The sequence below is a fragment of the Suricata suricatta genome, chromosome 2 (genome assembly GCF_006229205.1).
Source record: "Suricata suricatta isolate VVHF042 chromosome 2, meerkat_22Aug2017_6uvM2_HiC, whole genome shotgun sequence".
In the NCBI taxonomy this organism is placed as follows: domain Eukaryota; kingdom Metazoa; phylum Chordata; class Mammalia; order Carnivora; family Herpestidae; genus Suricata; species Suricata suricatta.
Window position 1 is genome coordinate 124,033,391 of NC_043701.1, and position 11,439 is coordinate 124,044,829.

Sequence of the window (11,439 nt, forward strand, 5' to 3'; positions counted from 1 at the left end):
GCAGGCATGACCACAAATAGAACTAGTTAGAACTCGATTTCCCATACATATCACTTAATGGTTTCTCTTTATTTTAATTCAAAACAATTCTCTGTGGATCTCCACTCTTGCTAAATAAATAGTTCTCTACCTTCCACATTCAAACCAACTGACCACTCTCATCCTCCTGAAATGAAATCATTGCTCCCTTGCCCTGCCCCCACACCCCCTGTTATCCAGCAGTTTCCTGGGTTTCCTTCTAATTCTTCCACTATTTCTTCTTTCATCCTTTATGAGCTCATCCTTCACTACTTGGCTGCTTAGATTTGAATTACTTAAGACTTTAGTCCTAGCATTCTCTTCTACCACTCACTTTATAATCTTTTTCTAGGCAGTCATATCCACCTATGGATCACATCCATCATATCCACAACTATGGATTAAAGATGAGTCACAAGTTTATATCCAAACCATAGAGCTTTCTGACAAGCTCCACACTCATAATCCAATGTCTTTTGCTCTGTCCTGTAATGTTTCTTTACAGAACTCAAACTCTACATGTCCAAATGAACTTAGCATCTGTTTTTGCAAACCTGTTCCTCCTCCAGTGTTCCCTAACACTTCGATGGGCTCCAAATGAATATTGCAGAAGATGGCCTATCAGTTTACCTCCTCTATGTCTCTTGAATCCATTCACATTTTAGAAATCACCAACATTTCATCCTTCCTTCCCTTGGCCATGCTACCAGTATCTGTGTACTGAAAATGTTCAACTGGCTTGCATAACTTTTCCCCATGCCAACCCTGCATTCTAGTCAGAAATATATTTTTGAAATGCCAAATTGATGATGTAACTAATTATAATCCCCCTTCCCCTCCCCCAATCTTCACATTGGTCCTAGGATAAATACATATTCTTCACTATGGCTAATAAGCCTTTTATGGTGATGGCCCCAATCACATCTCTAGAATCAAGCTTTTCACCCCTGCTCTCTGTGCTCCAGGCACTTGATTTTCCTTCAGTCTCCCACATTGCTTCTGCTCCCTTCTGCTTTCCATACATCATGGCTTTCCACCCCTTCCATATCATGCCTTCTGCCTATACTCCTTATCTAGTTGACTCCTATGGCTCTCATTTTCTAGAGACATTTTTGTGTCTCTTCTTTGTGGCATATTCAGAAGAGTTTCAGTTTCATACCTATTTGTGTCATCCTTTTATTGTAGGTTTTCCCCACCAACCTGTAGGCCCAATGAGGGCAGAGGATACCTGATTCAGTTCATTGTATCCTAAGAGTCCAACACATAGTGGGTACTCAGTAAAGTTGACTTTATTGGATGCATGTGTGTAAAATGAGTAGGAAAATAAACACAGATAAATTCAGTGAGAAAAACCTACCCATTGCATAGCGTTTGAAAATTCTAAAGATAAGCACAGTATTGAGATCATTAAAAGAGCATTGGAAACTTTTGGAGGATTTAAGAAATTAAAGTAGGAGGGCTTCCTTTCTCGCACAGATTTAGTAGTGGGTGGTTGGGAGTGATGAGGATTTTTTTAAATTGGGTACAAAAAGCTTGGGAACAGGACCATGAGTAGAAAGAGTTGCCCTGGGATTGTGAAGAGCATTGAGTATATTTGAGAATTAGGGGAGGGAAAGACTAGGGCAAGTGTCCAAAAGGATATTCATATGTTAAAGAAGACTCACAAGATCCTGGAGGCCTAGCTATTGTCAAGCTAAGGTTGGTGGAGATTTTTTAAATGAAAAACTTCTCCTGGGCCCAAGCCACTGGGTTTAGCATATAAGAAGTATGCCAGGGTATGAAAGTTATACTTGTCAACCCTATTCTTGACATTTTGGCCCCTGCATATGTTGCACAAGAGCCATTGCAAGGACAGGAAGGGATGACTGAGACCAGGGACATGCTGGGGAGGCAAAGGAGAGAAGAGGTTTCAAAAATGTTTTAGTCTCTGGATTGTGGATATTCTGCTGGTTATGCCTTTTCATATCCTTGCTTCTAAAATCCATGTCATTTCATGCAATATAATTGTCTCTGCTTCCATATGGCGACAGAATTCTAGCAACTATATCAGGATCTCAATAAATAGGCAAAACGAAAATGTTGCGTAAGTTGTTTTCCCTCGGTTACTTTCCAAATAGGAACCCCCCAATAATAAAACACAAATTTTGTAAGTTAGCATAGTATCAGTTATGAATGTAATTTTGCAATTATGAGAGTAAAAACATTTCACAATGAAATAAGAAATGCCATCTGATTTCGATTTAACTCAAAGGGGGAAAAACACATTCCATTTAAGAATGACAAATAAAGCTGTCAATGTGATCCATTTATAGCCCCTCAGAGAATGCCACAAATCCACATAATGTTCTGAGAAGCTAGTTATTGTATTTGCTCTCTCAGAGAGGGAAGGCATAGAAGTCCCTGACAGACTGTTATCCAAGGAAACTGAGGTTAGGGGGAATAACTTACATTAGTCAATATCCTAGGTGCATATGCCTTAAAGGGGAGACAGAGAGCTCCCGGCATCTTATTTAAATAGTGTGCAGCACTGGAAAGGGAGAGGTGCTGCAGGGAGTGATGGGGTATAAGACAATAGAGAAAGCTCTCTTTTCCTCATCTGTCCCCACCCCTCCCCTCGGAGTTCTATGAGGGTCTTACTGCCCTAATGAGGCCTCTTTCTGCAAGGCCTGCTAACAAAAAGTACAGAAGGCCATTACATCTTAATCACAAATGACCAAAGTGCCCATTATTTGTGAACATTTCTTATGGGTTGTTTCAAGCTCAGGTACAAAGACACTTGCCATAAACAAACATTGGAAATATAATCACCATTCCTTATGATACTGAAACTTCCTTCTTTTAAGAAACAGTTTGCTGTTAAGTACACATACAGGTATTCATATGCAAGTATATATAAAATATGGCCGTCTGCAAGACATAACTGATTATATTTTTCTCCTTCACAACGGCTACTAAAAAACTGAGAACAAAATTTGTTACTATCTTCTAGCAAGAGTGTTGAATTTCACGGCATAAATTTTGCGTACGAATCTCTCTCCTGGACCCATCTTACATTCTTAGCCTTATTTTTTTTCCTTTGACTCATTTTTTCTTGCCTATTGGAAATATATTTTAAATTGCTGTACAGTATGTATTTTTATTAGCCTTTCTCTATAAGCCTTAAATCCTTTCCAGCATATAAATAAAACATTCAACATTTATAGATAGCCTTTTTTTTCCCCTTTGGAGGGTTGCAAAATTTTCCCAAGGCAACATATAATTTATTATTACAGACACATGAATATTAACACATTGGGATTCATAGTAATTAATTTTTTGTGATATTTAGTTTAATATTTCAGTTTAGTTCAGTATATATGTATATATACACACTTTTGAAACTGGGATTCCTAACCTGTGGTCCATGAACTCAAATTATGTGCAAAATTTTGAGCATGTAAAATTTTATTAATGAGGCATTTCATGATTTTAATCCAACTCTGAAAGGTGATTTTGACCCAAAATATTAAAAAAGAATTACTGCTCTGCAGTGGAATAACTGTAGAAGACCACATCTTGGTCTTCTGACATTCAAATAATTGATAGACTATTTACTGACTACCTACTAAGTGACTGGCACTGAAATAGGTACTCAGTAGCTATTAGAGCAGTAAACAGCAGTAAACAGGTAGACTTGATCTCTGATCACAGGGCACTTCTGGTCTAAGCAAGCAATATCTGAGGGGATAACATTTGAGATAGAGGGAGAAGCTAATATGAAGAATCTTAAGGGAGGGGCGCCTGGGTGGCTTAGTCGGTTCAGCCTCCGGCTTCGGCTCAGGTCAGATCTCACGTTCGTGGGTTCGAGCCCCGCATCGGGCTCTGTGCTGACAGCTAGCTCAGAGCCTGGAGCCTGCTTCCAGTTCTGTGTCTCCTTCTCTCTCTGCCCCTCCCCCTCTCATGCTCTGTCTCTCTCAGTATCAAAAATAAATAAAACAAAAAAAAATAAATAAAAAAAAGAATCTTAAGGGAAATGTTATAATCCATAGCTCTTCTAGGAAATATGAACGGTAGAGTTCCAAATTCACTTTCAGTACTTCAGTCTAGAAATATTAGACTAATGATCTTATGCATGAAAGTTAGAAGTCTTTTCCTTGTTTTCATTCTTTTAGAAGTTAAAATTCCTAATGTGAGGGAGACGTATCCTCAGAAGAAGAACAAGATGTATTTTTTTTATACACTAAATTCATTCAATAAATATTTGAGTCTACCATCTTCAAGGCACTATGGGACATGCCCTCAAGGTGCTCAGCACAGACCAAAGAAAATAGAACTGCCATACATGTAAGTATAATGACCCTAAACCAATCCTATATTGTTCCATACTGTAGGTTTATGAGTCAAGTAAATTCTAGGGCCCAGATGCTTTAATATATAGTTTCAAACCCAAAGCTCTTTAGAAGAGCACCAATCACCCTGTAAAAGTTGAAGATGGATGAACTGGAGAAAGCAACACATAACAAAAATTGGGATTAAAAATCCCTTATGACCCAGCAATAGCACTGCTAGGGATTTACCCAAGGGATACAGAAGTGCTGATGCATAGGGGCACATGTACCCCAATGTTCATAGCAGCACTGTCAACAATGGCTAAAACATGGAAAGAGCCTACATGTCCATCACCTGATGAGTGGATCAAGAAGAGGTGGTAGATATACACAATGGAGTACTACATGGCAATGAGAAAGAATGAAATCTGGCCATTTGTAGGAAAGTGGATGGACCTCGAGGGTGTCATGCTAAGCGAAATAAGTCAGGCAGAGAAAGACAGATACCATATGTGTGCACTCATAGGTCCAACAGGAGAACAGGAGAAACCTAATGGAGGACCAGGGGGAGGGGAAGAGGGAAAGATTGTTAGGGAGAGAGAGGGACAACAAAACTTGAGAGACTGTTGAATACTGAAAATGAACTGAGGGTTGAAGGGGGAGGGGGGAAAAGAGGTGGAGGTGATGGAGGAGGGCACTTTTGGGGAAGAGCACTGGGTGTTGTATGGAAACTAATTTGACAATAAACTACTTTAAAAAATTCTTTGAAATGAGAACACTGTACTCTGTGGTTTGGAAAATGCTCTAAATAGCCCTCACTGTGTATATCAATAAATTAAGATGTCACTAACGATCATAAATATCTTTCACATTTTTAGATGTTTTCCTGAAATAAATTCTTTATGCATATATTAAATAATATACTGATAAGACAATGACTACACTGAGGTCACAGAATTCTGTGACTCTTCACTGTGTACCAGAAGCCACGTGAGAACTCTATGCTCATGCTCTTGGAGACAAGAGAGATTATGAGTTCTGTTTTACAGATTGGGAGAAACTGAGGTTTGGAGAAGCAAAGCGATTTGGCCTCTAAGCTACTCACTGGAGGAGTGGGGATGGGAATTTCAACCATCTGACCCCAGAGCCCTTAGGATCCCAGTCAGCTCTGTGAAGGCAGGTTGCTTCATGAATTATTTCTGATAAACTCATCTGCTTTGTGATTTAAATGGCTCTGGGGAGCAACATTTTGAATGATTAGCCTGAGCTTATCATGTGCAAATTAATTTAAATATTAGCCAAAATGATACAGGTAAGATGGCAAATCTGTTGAGAGTAACACATGCAATTAAAAAAAGTTTCCTTGACTTGGGATCAGAGAATATGATTTTGATTGTCCTTAATATTCTCTCTTCTAGGAAAAAATAATGAAGAGTTGAATTTATTTATTTTAAAATCCTCAGAAGTACAAACATTATTTTCCTATCTTGTTTCTGCCCTCACAATTTTTGATAATGAAATTTTAACTCATAAAGGGAGATTTTTAAAGCTTTATCCAAATCCAGATCAAGCAATCATTTTCCTCCTGTTTCACTCCTGAACCTGCTCTTGCAGGCTGCTGGTGACCATGCCCCTTCAGGAGCAGCAGGGGCACTGGATGAGAGCCCCTGGGACCCCTAGTTATATTACGTTATATTATCACATATTTATGCTGTCATCCACGGTGCCAGCACCATACAACTTCATTTTATCCTCACTACAACCCGATTAGTAGCTTTTTTTATTATTCCCAATTCCCAGCTTAGGAGATGGGGGCCCACGGAAATTGCACACACACAGAAGGCTTCCCAGCTTGTTAATGAAGGAGCTTACATCAGGCCTCCTGACCCTAGAGCTGAGGCTGCCTACAATTTCCCTCTACGTTCGTTCTCCCTTTGTCTGATCATCCCTGACACATCAGTAAGGACACACTGTTTCCCAAGATAGGCAGTCTAAGCCCTTTAGAATTTAAGGCTATCCACAATTTAGACTCTTTAAAAACCAGTCCAACCGAACTTCTCAATATTACTTACTAAATACCCTCCAAGCCTCAGGAAACCTGCCTTCTGTGAAAGCTTTAAGAAGTCTCTTAAACCCACAATACAGCTAAATTCTCCTGGTCTTAACAGCCCAGCTCACAGTCCACTTTTCCAAGTTACCTTCCAGACTCACCAACCTGACTAAGTAGTCTGAAGAGCTGGCATCTGCTGTCTACACTGCAGATGACTCTGATGCCCACAAGGGCTTTGGCAGCCTGGGGTCCATGGAATAGTGTGAGTGTTCTGTTGGAAAGTGCTCTCAGGAGCATGTTCAGAGTTTTTATCAGTTTCTCAAAGCTTAACGACCTCTCAGCATTATCACCCCCCACCCCCACCCAAGTTCTGGAAACTAATGATATTAAATGCTAATGTTCCCTGAGCAAGGTTGCCAGATTTAGCAAGTAAAAATATTATATAGGACATGCCTATACTAAAGCATGATTTGTTGTGTGTTTGAAATTCAAATGAAACCGGGCATCCTGTACTTGATCTGCAACCCTGTCCTTGAATGTTTTGTGGATATGAATCTTATCTTTCTACTATTCTGAATGTAGTCATCCAAAGGGCAGGGGCTTCATTATTCCTCCACAGAACTTAACACTTATCTTTTATTTATTGCTAATTACTAATTTACTTTTGCAGTCCAATAGAAATATTTTGGAACATTCCAGATTTGGGGCCAGTATCAAACCTAGTGGCTACATCATGATTATACATACATGGCTTTGGCTACAAGGAAACAGATATCCGTCATACCCAGTCTGCTGTTTGCTAGATTGAAACACATCAAACTCTTCCCCAATTATCCTTGTTTTAAAAAATTCTCTTATAAGGAATCTGGGAAAATTCAAAACATACTAAAATTATTATTGGATCCCAAAGTCAGGTCTTCAAAGTATTTGATTGAGAAAATCTCCAAAGGTGTTAAAAATGCAGTTGTCTAGGTCCAATCTCAGACCTATTAACTCAGAAACGTGCAGAAAGGCTCTAAGCAATCTGGGTTTTTAAAAGCCTTCCAGATTTTTATGCCCTCTGAAGTTTAAGGACTGCTTTTTTATGGGATGTAATATTCTAGCAAGGATTGCTCTTTAAGTTAGAGAAGAAAAGTTATTTAAGTCCTTAAAAACAAGCTATCATCATTTGGAGTTCAAAATATCAATCACCTTTTAAATGTATCTTGAATCTATCAGGGTAGTGGTTAAGTGCTCAACACTGTAATTCTGCCGTTTGGAGCTCTCCAGCATTTAAACAGAACTGGTAAACTAATGATAGGTATTAAAAGTCTGCCTGGTGGATCATTAAAATAGTAAATGAGTTACTGAAATTTATACAGGCCATACAAAATTTAAAACTTAGATTATCTGAAGTAGAATGTTATGCTGTGTACTAATGCTGCTATCCAGGATTGGTCTGGGAAACCTAAGCCTCTTTGGAAATTCTAGGGGAAAAAAGTGTCATTGTCTAATGCTCCTTACCCCTGCTGACCGGGTAGTCCCTGAGATTTTGAGTTCTTGGTGAAAAGTGTGCTAGTCTGGAATTCAGGATATATTGGCTCCATATTTTATATTCTGTGTGTCTTCATGAATAAAATGATGGTTTGGACCATTGGTTCATCTCCAGTGGTCTAAACCCAAGTTTTTATTATCATTCTGAGGTTTGGTTTTCTCTGTTATAAAATATGGGGGGTGGACCATGTGCAGTGTGTCCATTTGTCCTGTGCGTCCCAGGGTTGTCTTGCTGTCTCCTTTACTGTACTTGGATCCCCATTCATAATTCAGGTTCACTGTAACAGTGTAAGCTCAGCGATACTTCATTCAGGTTTTCCCGGAGATACGATGATATATTGGCCATTAGCACATGTCCTTTGTAGGAAATAATTATTCATTGTAGAGTTATAATCATATAATTCACAATTATTTAACATACACTCATTGATCACCAGCTATGTGCTACGTGTCACTGTGGTAAACCTTGGGAATACAATAAAGGAAAAAGTCAGACAAGAAGAACTCTGGTCTTCTGTGGCTTATAGTCTGATGATGGGAATGATGGAGGAGAAGATAAAAACACTAACCACATACATGCTGATATGAAAGTAAAATGAGTGTAGCTGGTTATCAGTGTTAGAAGGGATTACTAGGCCTGAACTAGAAAATAACAGAAGAGTCTTTGGGAAAAGTCTCTTGGAGGAGGTGATACTTACTTGGACCCACAGGAAGGAAAAAAGACCAAGGAGGGGGTTGGAGGAAAGGTCAGGGCAGGCAGGGAAAAACATATTTTGGAAGTCCCTGGGAGGAGCAGTTTATGTAGTTGGCATCCAAATATCCTTTCCATATCTGAGAGATAGTTAATCCAAAACTAGAGAAAGGAAATCAAAGGCCCAGAGGGTTTAGGGTCAAACGGCCAGATAGTCAGTGGGAGAACTCTTCCATGCCTCAGTCCAGAACATAAGCCCTTCTTAGGATCAGGCTCACAATGCAAGAGGAAGTACCACAATGCTTTGCTTCAAATCCTGGCTCTTTGCTTACCGTTGGGACCAGGGCTTCTTTGAGACTCAGTTTTCTTTTGTGTGAAACATGGGCGACATTTGCTGCACCAGGGATTTAATGAGATAAGGTGCCTCAGTGCCTGGTGTACCATAGCTGCCTGGTAAGTGCAAACTCTTGATGTTTCACCTAGTGCACTTTCACCCATACCCAGCTGTTGGAAAATAAGCAGGTCAGAGGTTGAGTTACTTGGATAAAGAAAGAATGCTAGCAGAGAGGAACTTCTGGAATACTGAGCTGGGGCCTGTTTAGCTAGTGTCCATCTGAGAGCTGAGTGAAGAAAATGAGAAGAAAAGGCCACTTGAAGGTGGGAAGATCTCAGGGAAAAACACCCCCAATTTTATGGTTTTGCTCACAGCTCAATTCGCTAGCGGTGCATCTAGAGTTGCTTTCATAAACAGCAAAGACCATCCTTAGTAATATTTATACTTAAAATTAACACATAAGAAGCAGGTTTTACTTTAGGAGACCAGTAAGCAGAAAAATGATATACTTTATTATTAAATACATGTAAAGAGAAAAATGTGATGTTAACACATCACTCAATCCATTGGGAACAACTTAATCTAATCATCTGCAGGATATTAAAATGATTGCTCAAATTAAGGATGCTTAAAAACCAAGCCCATTATATCGGAAGAATGAATAATTTATCCAAGTAACTATGAAGATTTTCTTCACTGTGGACAAAACCACAGATTGAACTTCAGCCTTAAAATACAGAGAGGCGTATTTCGTGGATTAAGGCGGCCAGCTATCTGTAAGGCCGCAAAATCTGTTTGCTCTCTTCTTAGAATTCCCCAAAACATAAGGGAATATTTATGGTTCAGGCACACTAAAACCAGGGCTGAATATTTCTTAGTTTCAGAAGTTCACTTGGTCCCTTTCCCCCCAGCCATAAGGTAAGTGCCATTCCATATATAACTTTTTGAAATGCTGCTTACTTTATGATTCTCTGCCAATGGTGTCTTATGGGAGAAATTTTATTTCAAAGTTTCATAGGATGTGAATTGAACTCATTATTTTATTCCAAACTCATTGTTTAATTGACAGGAAACATGCATTCTAAATCATCTTGTATGCATGGCAGAAGCAGCTACATAAATTTAACAATGGGTGGATTATTACTATTTTGCATATTTATGGAATTTTATATTCAGGAAGCATTTTACAAATCCTTTATTAGTTAATCCTTACACTTATGAGTGAGCCTGACAGGTGGTAAACAATGCTTTGGGTTTTAAATTGCCAATTCATGAAAACTTTAATGGGGAAAAAAATCTACAGCATTCTTCCTTGCTCTCCAACTTGCCAAGAGCACATTTTTGATACTTTTCTCCTCTCACCAGAGACCAAGGCTAGAAGGCCTGGAAGCAGGTTCATGCCCACCATAAATACAAGCATTACAAAAAGGGAATAGGTCAGGTGGCCAACATCAGGGGAAACCTCACAAGACACCAACAGCATTCCCAGCCAAGCCACATCCCAGTAGTAGAGCACATAAAAAGACACATAAGAAAGCAATTTTTCTAAAACTATACAGTAAACATGGTTTTCGGTTCTAATGATGCTATACCTACTGGACTCCCTATGTAATGCCCGTCACCAGTTCTCTTAAGATGAATGCATGTATATTAAAAAAATATATAAAACCTCACTCAAACTAAGAGAGTCTGTATTTTCTTTTTTTTCAAAAAGTCACAAGTTAAAAACACTAAGCTCCTCTGAATACTCACTTCAAACTTTTAGGATCCTCCAATCTGCCCCTCCTCCAGATACCAGAAGGTGTTGGGGAGCAGGGCATGAAAGCCTAAAGCCGCTGTGGATTAGAGTCTCATTGTAGACCCAAACCTTTTACAGCCTGGGGCTTTCAGAGCTAACAAACCAAGAAAAATCAATCACGCATCACCTGAGGGCTGGACAGGAGGAGCCGCAGATGCTGCACCTACTTTCTGAAGACTTCAGTTTGGACACGTCCTGCCCAGATTCTAATCTCTTCGGACTGACAGTGACTCTATCTCTCTAATCCCTCGGCCCCAACTCCGCCTGCCTGCGGGGGGCAGAGGAGAAGGGGGTTGAGAAAGAAAGAGAGCGAGAGAGAGGGAGAGCGCGAGCGACCAAGCGAAAGCGAGCCGGACAGGTTGAGGGTGCAGAAAACACCCAAAATATCTTGGCAGCTAGCACCCTCTGGGGCCCCGTGCTTTCTCAGTGCAGCTGGGAAGCTGTCAGGTCAGCATAAGGTAACCGGGTCACCTCCCCACCCACCCCCCGCACTTTCAGAGGTGCAAAGGGATGCTCCAATCCCTCGCGTCCCCTGAGTCTGCGGATAATAGAGGTGCGCGCACGGGGGTCCCTCTGAGTAACACCTCCCACCCACGCGCGTCCCTCATCACCCCACCCCCACCCCCGGCCCCGGACGCGGCCCCGCCCCGCCCGCGCCGACTCTACCTGCGGGCGCTGGAGGCGCAGCGGCGATTGCGGGCGGTGCTG

The 11,439-nt window shown here is 40.4% G+C and overlaps 1 protein-coding gene across 3 annotated transcripts in view; it reads right to left on the bottom strand.

Annotated features, from left to right (window-relative positions):
- RHOBTB1 (Rho related BTB domain containing 1) overlaps nucleotides 1-11,439 on the bottom strand; it is a 122,506-nt gene that overhangs the window by 110,776 nt on the left and 291 nt on the right. The window contains exon 1 of one of the 3 annotated variants that reach the window (XM_029931730.1): nucleotides 11,398-11,418. The exons of the other annotated variants lie outside the window; for them this stretch is intronic. The gene's annotated coding sequence lies outside the window, so the exon portion shown is untranslated. Of the gene's footprint in view, nucleotides 1-11,397; nucleotides 11,419-11,439 lie in introns of those variants that run through there. 3 annotated transcript variants of the gene reach the window in all.